This window comes from Barbus barbus (assembly GCF_936440315.1).
Source record: "Barbus barbus genome assembly, chromosome: 22".
Classification (NCBI taxonomy): Eukaryota; Metazoa; Chordata; class Actinopteri; order Cypriniformes; family Cyprinidae; genus Barbus; species Barbus barbus.
This window is the reverse complement of record NC_136750.1, coordinates 14,152,353-14,169,448: the sequence shown is the minus strand read 5'-3', so window position 1 is coordinate 14,169,448 and position 17,096 is coordinate 14,152,353. Positions and strand designations below refer to the sequence as shown.

Here is a 17,096-nt window from a genome sequence, read left to right as displayed (position 1 = left end):
GTGCCTTCCTCCAGACCTTGATTTCTAAATGAAATGCAAAATTGACTTTTATCTGAAAAGAGGACTTTGGACCACTGAGCAACAGTCCAGTTCTATTTTTCTCCGTAGCCCAGGTAAGATACTTCTGACGTTGTTTCGGTTTCAGAAGTGGCTCGGTAGCCCTTTTCCTGAAGATGTCTGAGCGTAGTGACTCTTGATGCACTGACTCCAGCTTCAGTCCACTCCTTGTGAAGCTCTCCCAAGTGTCTGAATCGGCTTTGCTTGACAGTATTCTCAAGCTTGCGGTCATCCCTGTTGCTTGTGTGCCTTTTCCTACCCAATTTCTTCCTTCCAGTCAACTTTGCATTTAATATGCTTTGATACAGCACTCTGTAAACAGCCACACCTTTCAGTAATGACCTTCTGTGACTTATCCTCTTTGTGGAGGGCGTCAATGTTCGACTTCTGGATCATTGCCAAGTCAGCAGTGTTTCCCATTATTGTGGTTTCAAAGAACAAGAGATACCCAGAATTTATACTGTATGGATATTCATTTATTGAAACTCAAATGTAAATGTTCTAATATTTTTGAGATACTGGATTTTTGACTTTCTTGAGCTGTAAGCTCTAATCATCAAAATTAAAACAAAAAACTTTTGAAATGTTTTACTTTACATGTAATGAATCTAAAATATATGAAAGTTTCACTTTTTGAAATAAGTTACAAGAAAAAAATAACTTTTTCATGATATTCTGATTTTTTGAAATGCACCTGTATGCATCAATGGAAAGCTTATTTATTCAGATTTCAGGTGAAATACAAATCTCAATTTCAATCTTTAAAATGTTTTTCATGTAACAATGGACCACACTGCATCAGCATAACCCTAATAAAACTCCGAAAGCTGTTCAAAATCCTTGTTTGCCTTTGAAGAGGAGTCCAGTGTTCGATATCTGCGGTGTGAGACTGGATATGAGACAAGGCCACTTCTCAAACAGGTGTTTTTTTTTCTTTTTTTTTAATTAAGGAGAGGCTTCAATATGCTGAGTTCAGTAAGTTGTTTTTCAATATGTTTGCCATTATACATTCATTTTGGAATAAGCCATATTTGAAAATTACAATAAAATAAATGTCGTTTTATAAGAGAAGTCAGAGAATTTTCTTTTTATATCCATTTTATTTTCATTGCATCCACAAACAATGATTTATTGTAAAACTGAAAGCCATTCAATGATTCAGAATCAGACTTAATAAAACTTTTTTTTAAAATCTAAGCTGTGATTTTGAAGTTCTGAAAGACCGGTAAAGTTCATTTCAGACCCTGAAAGTATCATATTAGGTCAACAACAGAAAAGCAATGAGGAAGATTTTAGGATCATAGATATAGGCCTACAAACAAGCATAAACACTTTTTTCTTACCTCTAACGGTTTATATATATGCATAGAGTCACTAAGGGGTTCACAGGATGTGTTCTTGCATTCAATCAAAAACAGGTAGTGAAGTGAAGTGAAGTGACATTCAGCCAAGTATGGTGACCCATACTCGGAATTCGTGCTCTGCATTTAACCCATCCAACGTGCACACACACAGCAGTGAACACACACACACACCGTGAACATACACCCGGAGCAGTGGGTAGCCATTTTATGCTGCAGCGCCCGGGGAGCAGTTGGGGGTTCGGTGCCTTGCTCAAGGGCACCTCAGTCGTGGTATTGAGGGTGGAGAGAGCGCTGGACATTCACTCCCCCCACCTACAATCCCTGCCGGCCGGAGACTCGAACCCGCAACCTTTGGATTACAAGTCCGACTCTCTAACCATTAGGCCACGACTTCCCAAAGGTAGATGGAGCACAACAATCAAATGGGGGTTTGGACACTTTTGACATTTTTTAAATGTAACAACTTTTAATGCAACAGTTACAGTGCTTAATGAAGCTTTGAAACCTTTGCAATTTTTGATTTTGTTTCGAATAATTGTCATATATCAAACTGGCCAAGTCACATGATTTCAGCAAACAAGGCTTCATTATATCATATAGAACACTCCATTGATGGCGTAATGTTTATTATTATAACGATTATTAAGTTTTGTTCATGATAATATAAAATACAAACACAATCAAAAACAAGTCATACCTGCAGCAGTCTATTGTTTTTGAAGCTTGGTTTCAAAACTTTTTTAAATTTGATGGTTCATCACTAGAAGGTGTTGTTCTGGAATGAATCCATGTCTAATTAATATACGATTTTAACATATGATTTATGGTCAGTTTTTTAATATAGGCTCCGTTTTTATTAATTTTAATAAACAACATGTATAATGACAAAGGAGAGTGATAATGGTTTCTAATTGGCCTAAAAAGTCAAACCCTGCATAATACAAGCACTACATATTTAATGGTATTTATTAAGATTACATTTAGTAGATTACACGTTCATAAAAACATTTATAACGGGTTTGTAATAGCCAAAAGGTGTCTTATGCACGTTTGGGCTGTGTTCACACTGCATGTACACCATTTTGTCCAGCCAGCATGCGGTGTTTTGAGTGCTTTGCAATAGTGAATAATTTTACAAACCAATTTGTTCAATTGATTCAGATTTTCAAAGAGCTTTGCTTCTTCCTTTGTTCACGAGTTCACACATGCATATATTTAGCACGAGTAACGTAATGCGTGTTTGGCGAGTATGGTAATACGTTTTTGGCGTGCTGTCCTGGGGAAGTGCTCCGAGCTCGGGAATGGCCCGAACCCAGAGTATCCATAGTGTGGTGAGAACTTTAGTGGTATTGGTGGAGGGATGCTGATTAACCTTCAAATGAGTAGAGGTATGTCAGCTGTATTTATATCCGTGTATTGATTAACTTGATTGCTTACCACTTGTGTTTAATTAGGCTAAGTATCTGATGGGCTCCTCCCGAACTTTGTTAATAAAACATCATCTAATGACACTGCAGCATATGCAACTAACTGTCCCACAATGTGACACTTTCGGAGTAAAATAGTATGCTCAGTTAAAAATAAGGTAGAGTGCAGCTTTATCTCATGCATCAGTGGCTGCCTGGATCATGAAACATTATTTGAGTCAAATAAGAGAGCTGGGTGATGTCAGCCAAAAAGAAATAGTCCTCAGAGGCAGAGCATGCTTTTTGTTTTTGGGAAATTTGTACTGATGAATCATTGACAATAAGACCAGGAAAAAGCATTAAAATCACGAAGAGCGAGTACAAAATGTAGCATTCAAAGCTGTGAAAACAACAGCAAGATGTGAAGCAACTGCCAAAAACGTACAATTGATGCATATATGAACATAAACTAACAATTAAAGAATGCAGACATAACACACTATATGAACACTTTGTGAAAATGGATTTATAAGGCGCATCTATCTTCTATTCAATATATTTGACGTGCATTTGACGTGTGAGCGTTTGTGCTGTAGTTACTATCAGTGAGGCATATGACGTGGAAGTATCTGAATTTCACGGCTCCACAGTGACATTTAGTGGTTGTCTGAGGTATTTTATCCTCAAAAGATTTTATTACATTTCCTTCTCATTCCCACAAGGTAAAAGCATGTCTGTCAGGGTGTGAAACTTTAATAGTTAAATATATTCTGAAATATTATTCACATTTACCAAAGAATGACACTGCATTACAAATACCAAGTTAGATGTAATGTCAAGATTTCTTTATGCAATGGGTTATTCGAGGAGAACTGTTCTCAATGCCTTCTCATCACATACATGGAATGACCTACATAATGAAAGATGAAAGCCGTAAGGGTTTTGTTTATTGTATTTGGTAGCTTCAGAAGGAGCCTTTGAGCCCTACAGAACTGGCAAAACAAGTTGAAATCCTAAACTATAATACTAAAAGCTTAAGGGTTGATTTAGTCCACCATTTTTAAGTCTGTTTTATCTTAAGTATTTCACAGTAAAGACTATGGTCACACTTCAATAACACACATTAACAGTACAAAGAATAACAAGGATTTTGCATTTTTATCATGTTAAAAATTGTCTAAAATGACTCCATACTGTGTCCAGTTTAACCAGCATAATTTATTTCATAATGCAGATCTGAGATCTTTAGTTGCACTTCTATAAACAGGACCTATCTGTATATGAATCAGTTTAAAACCTAGTTTGAGCTCACTGTCAGACAAAGGTGTTTGAATAAGCTCAAGTGTTGGAGAGAGAAGTTACAGTGGTCTGCAGCACTGCTGAGCTCAGAAGGTGAGAAGAGATGTTAGGCTGTTGTGGTCACAATGTAAAAGAAAACAATTTATTTCCTTCTTAATATCCAATCAATTTAATTATTATGGTTTCAACTTGCATTTTAACCTGGGGTTTAAAAGACAATTGGGTCATTCCGTGTCAAACCAATCAAATGTCAAAAACGTCCCTAGCTCCAATTTTGGATTTTGCTAATATATATATTTTTTTCTGAAGAGATATAGACATATATAGTGACAAAAGCCAAAATATTACATGTCATGGATGAATATTTATTTTCATTTTGCAGAGGGGGGTCAAAATGGAAATTTTCACCTGAGATCAGAGTCCAATTACAAGGGGGTAAAAATGACTTCAGAAAGATTGCAGTATCATAATGTTATTTTTACACAGAGATTGGTCTGTAAGTAAAAACTGTTGACTTTAGCAGTCTTTGTTGTATTATGTGCCAATTGTGATCATTCAAAAATGGGGAACAGCGCTTTAAGGTTTTTTCTTCTTACATGTCTGTAAATCAAGCAGTATTAATGATATCTTAACGCACTTTTAGATATTGGGTCTCAAAAAACTTTCCATTGTGCATCTTTAAAGGCCCTGTATGGTTTGATTCCAGAGATAATTTTATTTCAATATGGCTCCAGGAGTAAATTGTTAAAATGTACACATTTTCAGTGGTCAAAAACCAAATGTGGGTCACTTTGCAAAAATATTACCCTTTTTTTCTTTTAAAGAATACCTGAAGATCAAATAATGTTGAAACTAGAGATGTAATCTCGTTTCCTTCTGTCAAAAAAAAAACTGCATTGATTGAACATACCTGTCTGCCATAAATTTTTTTTTAAGTTTGTGTGCCTATAACTCAATAACTATTAAAGATATCGCAATATGATTTCAGGTTTTAGTTCGTAATAAACTTTTCTTTGGGAATCTTCATTTCCAAGGCCTTACATTGTTCAGTCCCAGAGATGTGGGGATAACATTCCCCATTTTTGAATGGTCACCATTGGCATATAGTACAACAAAGATTGTTTAAGTCAACACATTTTACTAACAGACCTACCAATCTCTGTGTAAAAATAACACTATGATGCTGTCATCTTTCTGAAGTCATTTTTAACCCCCTGTAATTGGGCTCTGAATCTCAGGTGAAAATTGCCATTCTGAACCCCTCTACAAAATAATGGATTACTCAATAAATATTCATCCATGACATTTAATATTTTGGCTTTTATCATGTTTATCTTTCTTCCGAAAAAAATATTAAGAAAATCACAAATTTAAGGCAGGGTCCACTCTGGTTGACACAGAATGACCCAATTAATGTTCAGTAATATTTTTGATTTAACAGCATTCTTGGATGAGCACATTTTAACTGAATTGAGCTGGATAATGACACCACTATCTTCTGTAGCGTTATTTATAGCTGAATTGAAAAGCTTATTTCATAATTGATGAACTTTGCAACAATGCCAGAGTTACTGAAACAACGCTGAACTAATTTGATCTGATTACACTATTGTCTTCTGTAGAGCTGCGTTACTGCTGAAAATGAATTGGTTTCATAATTGATTAATTTTACAACTGTAATTTTTATTTAAGTGAAGCTGGTTTGAAACTATTTGTATTGTGTATATATATATATATATATATATATATATATATATATATATATATATATATATATATATATATATATATATATATGTATACAGTCATGGCCAAAAATATCGGCACCCTTGGTAAATGTGATTATAGAAGGCTGTGAAAATTTATCTGCATTGTTAATCCTTTTGATCTTTTATTTTTTTTTAAATAATAATAAAATCACCAAAAACTTACCTTTCATTGAATTTAAATTGGGGGGTGGGGGGTGGGGGGATATCATTATGAAATAAATACAAGTAAAATATCTCTGAAGTATATTCCCATTCATATTCACAATTTTGAGCACTCCAGGGTGATTATGAACATGAAATTATCCAACCATGTTGTCCTGTTTCACAGAAATATAAATAGGAGGGAAAACAAAACCCAAATTGCCTTAATCATCCATCTCAATGAGAAAAAACAAAGAATATATTTCTGATGTGCAGCAAAAGATAATTGAGCTTCACAAATTAGTGAAGTGGCTTTAAGAAAAGAGCTAGAGCAGTTAAAATTCCCATTTCCACCATCAGGGCACTAATTAAGAGTTTCCAATCAACATAAAATGTTAGGAAACTGCCTGGAAGAGGACGTGTGTCTATAATCCCTAATGCACAGTGAGGAGGAGAGTTTGAGTGGCTAAAGACTCTCCAAGGACCACAGCTGGAGAATTGCAGAAAATAGTTGAGTCTCGGTGTCAGAAAACCTTTAAAAAAAAATTGTCAAACAGCACCTACATCACCACATGTTGTTTGGGAGGGTTTCAAGAAAAATTCTCCTAGCTCATCCAAAAACAAACTCCAGCATATTCAGTTATCAGACACGACTGTAACTCCAAATGGGACTGGCTTCTATGGTCAGATGAAACTAAAAAATGAGCTTTTCAGCAGCAAACACTCAAGATGGGTTTGGTGAACACAGGGATAAAAAGTACCCCATGTGTACAATGAAATATACTGCTGTATTTGTGATGTTGTGGGCCTATATTTCTGCTGGAGGTCCTGGAGATCTTGTTTACACACATGGCATCATGGATTCTATCAAATACCAACAGATAAAAAAAAAGTGACTGACTCTGTTAGAAATCTTATTATGGGCCATGTTTGGATCTTCCAACGTACGATGATCCAAACACAAACCTCAAAAACTACACAAAAATGTGTTATGGCCATTCCAGTCCTCTGACCTGAACCCTGTAGAAAATGAGTGAGGTGAACTGAAGAGAAGAAGCACCGTCATGGAGCTGGGAATCTGAAGGTTCTGGAGAGATTCTGGATGAAGGAATGGTCTCTGATCTCTTGTCAGGTGTTCTCTAACCTCATCAGGCATTATCGGAGAAAATTGAGCTGTTAAACTGGCAAATGGAGGTTTCAAAAAGTATCGAATAAAATGGTGCCATTAATTGTGGCCAATGTGTATTAGAGAAAAACATTTATTTCATAATGAGATTTCCCCCCATTTTAAATTCTTATTATCCAATGAAAGGTTAGATTCTTGTGAATTGTTTAAATAAAAGATCAAAAGCATTAACAATGTAGATTAATTTTCACAGCCTTCTTTGATCATATTTACCAAGGGTGCCAATATTTTTGGCCATGACTGTGTATATATATATATATATATATATATATATAATGTGACTTGAAAAACAGCAATAATATAATTATGCAAACATGTTTGTTTTTGGTAATTGTCTAACCTGTGCTGCTGTGTTCTGTTGTAAGATTCTGACTGGCCAGGCTCTCCTCACAGCTTTGCACTCGTTGAAAGGACTCAAAGTTCACAGATGCATCATCTTCTGAAAGTCCATGCGCCACCTGTCCGTCACCAGGGCGACAAACCTCAAAACGCACCCACTGATAACTAAAGTAGGGAGGCAAAAAGATACTTAATTGACATTTTGCTCAGTGGTCCCTCTTATGTCATTAATCAATTGTTATGATCTAAAACAAAGGTTTTCAAACCCTGGGTCGCAACCAAGACTCAAGACTCTGGGAACAAGGAGGTGGAAACCAGCAAACATAACTTTAATAATAAGAGGTTTCTTCTGGCAGCAACTTTTGAATTTGTGAACAGACTGCACACAGGATCTGAGGTTTAAGGCGGACGGAGACGGTGATCACACCTGTTCATCTCACAAATCAATAGTTTTCCCTCAGAAGACTTGGAATATTAATACTTTTTTAATAAATTGTGACTGTATGCCTTTTATATCTTATGTTTTATATTGACAAATGATTAGGTTTGGGGGTAGGGGTTGGGTTAATTGCTCAAAAATGTCTAAATGTAAATAAATTTGTTGTGACTGTTAAAATTAAAAATCACATCCCAACATATATTTAAAAGTGGCAAAATTATTACCAAATGTATAATTTAATCATAGCCATAAAATTCTCATGCCCTTTGTGTCTGCATATTGACACAGAGACTTCTTATTTAAAGCAACGGAGTACCCTGCATCTCGAAAACTGACACTAAATGGGGGACCCTATGCATCAAAAAGTGACGCCAAAGAGTCCTGACCAAGCGACAATGTGTGACGAGTTGGGGAGTGAGAATGTGTTCCGCAGACTGCAGCGTAAACAAACAAAACCACAATGTAGAGTCTTCTCTCGCTTTTCACTGGTTGCCAGGTCTGAAAAACAAAACCAGCCTAATTGACTTTTCGGTAAGCCCCGGCCACTGAAATGTAGACCTTTGTTTATGTGTTTTTGTACATGATGTGAGAACAGTTCGCTATTTAGTTTTGAACGTCAGCATGGACTCACTAACTTTAACGTTAGCTAATTTTAGCCAAATATACCTTGCTAACGTTCTGCTTGAGCAGATGAAAACTGTAACTCAAAGAGAGTAAGACAACCAGAAAATTAACATTTTCATCTTTATTGGGATTGGGGTTGAATGCTTAGGAACATTCTGCTCTATTTTGGTTGGGTTTAGGACATTGAATAAAATGAATTCCATCGCCCATCCTCCCAGGACAACTGGAATCAGTGTTGTAAATACCCCAGGTATATTGTTTTTCCATTTTTTTGCAAAACCGCAGATGCTTTTAACCTATATATACTCATATATTATCTCTCTCTATATATATATATGCAGATGTAAGGGATAATGCATGCTAGCTGTGTATTAAACGATTTTAATGCACGAAGGTTGAGGCCAAGAACCACCCTACGTGAAGCCATGCATTATCCCACTTATACCATTTGCCAACATTGACAAGTTAAAGCTGTTAATAATGTTTTCAGTGCAAAATTTGACCGGAAGGGTAAAAATTATTATTTTCATCAGTTACAGCTCATTAGTGGTAGCATGCTGCCCACTACAAATCAGACACAGAGTGCCGTAGAGACATGGTGCCGTAAGATCACATTTATTTGAATGAATTATAGCATTTATTTGAATTAATTATCGAGAGAGAAACGGCAGCTGTGTGAGCCTACCCGTGTCTGCGCGTCTCTCTAAAGAAGCTGTACTTTGTCAGGGATCTGCAAGAAATGGGACCCAGATGCAAATGAGCGGACAATGGTAATTTATTGACAAGACGTTGACTAGTGTCACGAATCTGGTCCATGCTCTCCTAGTTTACCACCACCAGAGGTCACCCGTTCACCACATTGACTCTCACACTACACAGCACACTGGACTCCATTTCCCACTATGCATTGCACAGATCACAGCTGTCACCATTCACTCATCACACACACCTGATGCTCATTTCACAATCACACACACTATTTAAGCCATGGACTTCCTCAGCATCAGGGCCGAGTATTATTTGCAGTTATCTCTCTCCTAGTGATAGGACAGGGCGAGAGCTCACAGACGGCCGTCTGTGAGCTCTCGCCCTGTCACGGCTAAAGAGGCCGTCTGTGAGCTCTCGCCCTGTCCTGTCATGGCTAAAGAGGCCGTCTGTGAGCTCTCGCCCTGTCCGATCACTGTGTAGTGTGAGAGTCAATGTGGTGAACGGGTGACCTCTGGTGGTGGTAAACTAGGAGAGCATGGACCAGATTCGTGACAACTAGAAACAGCAGGGGGAGTGAGAAGTGAATCAGTCCAAACAACACAATACAGGCAGGAGGGATGACCACTGAGCCTGTCCAAGGTGGCAGCGGACTCAAGCACAGAGGCAGCAGCTCCAGAGGAAGGCAGGAAGACAGGGACCCCGTAGCTTGAAGTGAATCTCAGAAGTCGCACAGCACCAAAGACCTGACTAGTGAGAGTGGAGAGCTGCTTCCAGGTGGTAGGGGTCAGAGGCCAGGGAATCTGGGTAAAGGGCAGGACAGGGCAAAACACAATAACAAACAAGACAAGACTCAAGACAACACAACGACACAAGACAGACAAAAGAAATTCTAATCAAAAGAGAAAACACTAGATAAGAATACACAATCAAAAAACAAGAACTAGAGAAAACAAAAAGGAACCGAGGATATAAAATGACAAGAGATCAAAAAAATCACTTGAGCTAGATCAAAGGATATCTTTAGGACCAAGACACCAAAACAAACCAGCAAGGACACAAGGGAAAGGAACGCAATATAAAGCAGCAGAGCGCACGAGGATCAGGTGAACACAATCAAGCAAACGAGGACTAGACAAGGACTAAACAAGGGGGGCGTGACCATGGGAAACAGGGAGGTTGGACAAGAGGAGCACGTGGCAAACACAAACAGAGACAGAGCCATGTGCTCAGACACAAAACAAACAAAGAAACATTGAACAGGGACAAGACAGGCAAGACTGTCAGGGTACGATCCTGACATACTTCAAAAATAGTTTTATTAATTTTATTATTTTATTATATTAATAATATAATTATTATTAATTTTATTAATAGAAGTCATGGGGCAGCGTTGACAAGTTTGTGTGCGCGCCGTGCAATCTGTGAATACGATCTCCGTCTTCTCTCTCTCTCTCTCTCTGTGTGTGGGTTTGTGTGCATCAATTAAAGCAGCACATTAATATAGAACGTGATTAAACTGATTTGGAACTACCTGTGTTTTAAAAGGTTTTAATGCATACCTGCCAGCCAATCAGAATCGAGTATTCAGAAAGACAATGGTGTGTCTGTCTATCTATCTATCTTGTATGTCTATATATTAGTGCTGTCAATCGATTAAAAATATTAACTAATTAATTGCATATTTTTTCTGAAATTAATCGCGATTAATCCCGCCTAACATTAAAATTTTAAAATACTTTTACATTGCAATAATTTTACATTCAATCTTTAAATTAATGTAGAAACAACATAAAGACATATTTTTTAATATTTGTATAATGACATCTTTATGACTGAAGGCCAGTGTCACTGATACCAGTCCTACTGATGTCTCTATGGAATTGTTTTTCCACTAATATTTAACCATTGACTAGCCATTCAACATTACAAGAGCTATCAATTTTATAATTTAATAGTAGTGAACATAAAACAATCTTCACATAAACCCATTAAGGGGCAGTCGTGGCTTAATGGATAGAGAGTTGGACTTATGACCTGAAGGTCGTGGGTTCGAGTCTCAGGTCTGGCAGGGATTGTAGGTGGGTGAGTGAATAACCAACAATCTCTCCACCCTCAATACCACGACTGAGGTGAGACCCTTGAGCAAGGCACCGAACCCCCAACTGCTCCCCGGGCGCCATCATGAGCTGCCCACTGTTCCAAGTGTATGTCACTACTGTGTGTACACTTGGATGGGCAGAGCACGAATTCCGAGTATGGGTCACCATACTTGGCTGGATCACTTTCACTTTCTTTTTTATAATAAAAGGTCACATTTACCTGTGCCCTTCAGCAATAGAAATTGAACAGTTATCAAACACTAAATTATAAATTATATATAGATGAATCTTTAGAGCTACAAAAGCTATTGATTTCCTCTTTTTTTCTTTTGATCTTTGATTAATAGACAACACTGCAGCTTGTTATTTGGCTGCTATCCCTATAAGACCTGCAGTTGCTGAACATAACATGGATCTGACACGCATCTCTCTTTACCAGGTCTTAAAGTCTCCACTAATGAGTAGAATCGGGTGTGTTAGATGAGTGAGACAGTGCTGGGCTGCTCCACGACAGTTTGGAAAACTACTGCACTTCAGAGACAGAGAAATGTGACTCATGTAACAAATACATAAAAACAGACATGCAGTTTTAAGGCAGCTTTAATTGCCTTTTTGGTAACTTCATGACTAAACTGATGACATAACTACGACACTGCTGCTACTCACTTGCTGGATTTGCGAGCCCCAGGACAGCTCTGGATCAGGTTCTGAATGGTGGGGTGAGACAAACCAAAAAAGTTTGCTCTAGATGGGACAATGTTGGTCAAGGATTTGCCCCTATAATAAGAGAAACCATGCAGGGTCATTTTATCATTTAACATTTTTCAATTAATATTAATTTATTAAAAAGTAATACATTGACAAATATCTTACTGATATATACACTACCAATCAAAAGTTTTTGAACAGTAAGATTCTGCAGTAAGTCCCTTCTGCTCACCAAGCCTGCATTTATTTATTCCAATGTACAGCAAATACAGTACAATTTTGAAATATTTTTACTATTTAAAATAACAGTTTTCTATTTGAATATATTTTAAAATGTAATTTAATCCTAGAAATCTTTTGTAACATGCAAATCAGCATATAAGAATGATTTCTGAAGGATCATGTAACACTCAAGACTGGAGTAATGATGCTGAACATTTAGCTTTGATCACAGGAATAAATTACATTTTAAAATATATTAAAATAGAAAGCAGTTATTTTAAATAGTAAAAATAGTTCATAATATTACTGCCTTTGCTGTATTTTGGATCAAAATGTTTGGCTTGTGAGCAGAAGAGAATTCTTTAAAAAACTAAAATCTTACTGTTATATACACACTACCTTCGACTGGTAGTGTGTATATATTCACACATATAGATATGTATGTATATATATATATATATATATATATATATATATATATATATATATACACATGAAGAGTTAGTTTGCAAAAACCGATAACTCGTTTACAATAACATTTTTATTTATTTTCAGAAATCAAGTTTTTTATTGCACATTCCAAGTAATAGCAATCAAACTGCAATTGGGTTGTTCTGATTAAGTAATAATAACTTAAATACAGGTAATTTACAAAATTAAAGTTCATTGAAAGAATGTTTTTTTACATATTAAAAGTTTGTTTTATAGCAAAAGCAGATAACTCCAACAGTCATTTTTTGGCAAAAGCAGATAACTCCACATGTCATGTTTTAGAGTAAAAAAAAACACTTGTTTAATCTTTGTAATCTCCTCAGATGACAATGTAGATGCCTGACAAACGTTGTTGTTATTGTTGTAATCATAGACTGTATGGATGTGATTACACGCAATATACAGAGCTTTTCCCTCACCAATGTAACGTGCTGCTTTTGCAAGGTTCAGCTTTTATTTTCCTTTACGCCCTGAAGAAGATATTACAGGTTCATCAAGTTCGTCGAAATTATCCATCCTTTATCACTTTTAGTCAGCTTTGACAAAACTCCACTCAGCTAGCACATCTTTTCCAAGTGAAAGTAGCCTCATCACCTGACCTGAATACAGCATGCTGATTCGCTAAAATGGACTTGTCGGCTTCTGTCCAAAAACGTGAACTCACGATGCCTTGAAAGTGGACAATACCGGCTTTTTTGACAAAACATGTTTAGGGTTCAGATCGCGCTATGTATGGAGAATAATGCACGGCAATCAGCTCTTTTTTTTTTTTTTTAAGTGCCATTTATCTTTTTTTTTCACAAATAAACTCTTCATATACAGTGAAAGTATTCAGACCCCCTTAAATTTTTCACTCTTTGTTATATTGCAGCCATTTGCTAAAATCATTTAAGTTCATTTTTTTTCCTCATTAATGTACACACAGCACCCCATATTGACAGAAAAACACAGAATTGTTGACATTTTTGCAAATTTATTATAAAAGAAAAACTGAAATATCACATGGTCCTAAGCATTCAGACCCTTTGCTGTGACACTCATATTTTTAACTCAGGTGCTGTCCATGTCTTCTGATCATCCTTGAGATGGTTCTACACCTTCACTTGAGTCCAGCTGTGTTTGATTATACTGATTGGACTTGATTAGGAAAGCCACACACCTGTCTATATAAGACCTTACAGCTCACAGTGCATGTCAGAGCAAATGAGAATCATGAGGTCAAAAGAACTGCCTGAAGAGCTCAGAGACAGAATTGTGGCAAGGCACAGATCTGGCCAAGGTTACAAAGAACAATTCTGCTGCACTTAAGGTTCCCAAGAGCACAGTAGCCTCCATAATCCTTAAATGGAAGACGTTTGGGACGACCAGAACCCTTCCTAGAGCTGGCCGTCCGGCCAAACTGAGCTGTCGGGGAGAAGAGCCTTGGTGAGAGAGCTAAAGAAGAACCCAAAGATCACTGTGGCTGAGCTCCAGAGATGCAGTCGGGAGATGGGAGAAAGTTGTAGAAAATCAACCATCACTGCAGCCCTCCATCAGTTGGGGCTTTATGGCAGAGTGGCCCGACGGAAGCCTCTCCTCAGTGCAAGACACAAAAAAACACCTGAAGGACTCCAAGATGGTGAGAAATCAGATTCTCTGGTCTGATGAGACCAAGATAGAACTTTTTGGCCTTAATTCTAAGCGGTATGTGTGGAGAAAACCAGGCACTGCTCATCACCTGTCCAATACAATCCCAACAGTGAAGCATGGTGGTGGCAGCATCATGCTGTGGGGGTGTTTTTCAGCTGCAGGGACAGGACGACTGGTTGCAATCGAGGGAAAGATGAATGCGGCCAAGTACAGGGATAACCTGGACGAAAACCTTCTCCAGAGTGCTCAGGACCTCAGACTGGGCCTACGGTTTACCTTCCAACAAGACAATGACCCTAAGCACACAGCTAAAATAACGAAGGAGTGGCTTCACAACAACTCCGTGACTGTTCTTGAATGGCCCAGCCAGAGCCCTGACTTAAACCCAATTGAGCATCTCTGGAGAGACCTAAAAATGGCTGTCCACCAACGTTTACCATCCAACCTGACAGAACTGGAGAGGATCTGCAAGGAGGAATGGCAGAGGATCCCCAAATCCAGCTGTGAAAAACTTGTTGCATCTTTCCCAAAAAGACTCATGGCTGTATTCGATCAAAAGGGTGCTTCTACTAAATACTGAGCAAAGGGTCTGAATACTTAGGACAATGTGATTATTTCAGTTTTTCTTTTTTAATAAATCTGCAAAAAATGTGAACAATTCTGTGTTTTTCTGATATTACATTAATGAGGAAAAAAAATGAACTTAAATGATTTTAGCAAATGGCTGCAATATAACAGAGTGAAAAATTGAAGGGGGTCTGAATACTTTCTGTACCCACTGTGTGTGTGTGTATATATGTGTGTGAAGTGTATTTTTATTTTTTTTTTTAAACTCTTACATGAAATGTGGAAATGTGGCTTTTTGCCAAAAAACGACTGTTGGAGTTATCTGCTTTTGCTATAAAACAAACTTTTAATATGTAAAAAAACATACTTTCAACGAACTTTAATTTGTTATATATATATATCAGGGGTGTAACGATATGCGTATTCGTATTGAACCGTTCGATACGAGGCTTTCGGTTCGTTGGACTAATCCTATTACATTTAGAAAATAAAAGATCTTAAAGTGTGTGAAATATAATTTTCTCAGTGCCACTGCACTCAACAATGCAGCCCAAATGACGTAACAGGCAACGTGCTGTCTGCCCCGTAATAACCTCCCCTTGCTGGGGTGCATCGAAAGACGATGATCTAGTATCGACCGACGATAGCCAGAGATAGTCAAAAACATCAATTATTGGCAATATTAATTTGGCATTTCCAATTAATGTAGGTCTGTTACATTCTTATTTTTATTAGGCCTATTATTATGAAGTTACTTTTATTATTAAATTAAAAGTACAATAAATTTGCCCTGCAATTATTACCGCATAACTGATACGCTGCAAGGATAAGATTTGGCTATTTACTCCTCAATTAAAATGTTTTTTTAAAAAGGTCTATAGGCTACCTACAATGAATTATAGTCCTATAATTAAAATATTAACACTACAGTCATCAATAAAAATCAATGAAATAAAAGCTTTTATTTCGTGCACCGACTTTCAAAAACAACCTGTTTAACACGAAAACATTTTTTTTCTTTTCACTATGTATGGGCCACAAAAGAAATATTAAGGAAATAAATGAAAACAGCTATAGGCTCTATGCCGTTATCAGCATGTTGAAGTAGATTCGTCTCTCTTTGTCTCTGAGAGAATAAGCGTCATCAGATGCCGAAAGCTCTGTCATTACTCTGTCATTCCGTTTTTACTTTCACTTTCTGCTTATAGTGAATTGACTGAGATTAAGACGTTCACCTGCATAAATCTTGCGCAAAGTTTGCACGTGTGCAAACCCTGGTGCAAACGCGTGCTTATGTGATATCCATTGGCTCGCCTTCATGGTTTAAAACAGAAATATTTCCAACATTGCGATGTAACCAATTTCCCCGCCCCCGTATCGAAAACGTAACAAACCGTGACACCACTGTGTCGTATCGAACCGAACTGTGAATTTTGTGAACCTTTACAGCCCTAATATATATATATATATATATATAGTGCCTTGCGAAAGTATTCATACCCCTTCATTTTTATCAAGTCTTATGTTGCTGCCTTATGTTAAACTGCTTTAAATTACTTTTTTCCACATCAATCTACACTCCATACACTATAATGGTAAAGCAAAAAAAAAAAAAAAAAAAAAAAGGTTTTTAACATCTTTGCAAATTTATTAAAAATAAAAAACTTAAATGATTCCATTGCATAAGTACTCATACCCTTATATGGGAGAGTTGGAATTTAGCTCAGGAGCATTCATATTGCTTGTATAGGTGTTACTAGACTTTGAGTGAAGGTAACCTGTGGCAAATTCAATTGAATGGGTATGATTTGGAAAGGCACACACATCTTAATAAAAGGTCCAACAGCTGATAATGCATATCAGAGCGAAAACCAAGCCCTGGGGTCAAAAGAACAGTCTGTAAAGCTCAGAAACAGGTTTGCGTCAAGCCACACATCTGGGGAAGAGTTCAGAAAAAAAATCTGCTTCATTGAAGGGTCACAGATGCATGTAGTCTCTGTTACCCATAATTACAATTCTGTTTTTGCTTTGTCAGTATGGTGTATTG

At 37.1% G+C, this 17,096-nt stretch overlaps 1 pseudogene across 1 annotated transcript in view; it reads right to left on the bottom strand.

The window, feature by feature from the left end:
• Positions 1-4,165: 4,165 nt before the first annotated feature.
• The window catches only part of LOC306888653 (transforming growth factor beta regulator 1-like), a 22,074-nt pseudogene continuing 9,143 nt past the window's right edge, over positions 4,166-17,096 (bottom strand). Inside the window, exons 12-14 of the transcript in view lie at positions 12,098-12,208; positions 7,563-7,726; positions 4,166-4,245 (exon numbers count right to left, since the gene is read on the bottom strand). The product of the transcript in view is annotated as a transforming growth factor beta regulator 1-like (transcript). The remainder of the gene's footprint in view (positions 4,246-7,562; positions 7,727-12,097; positions 12,209-17,096) is intronic.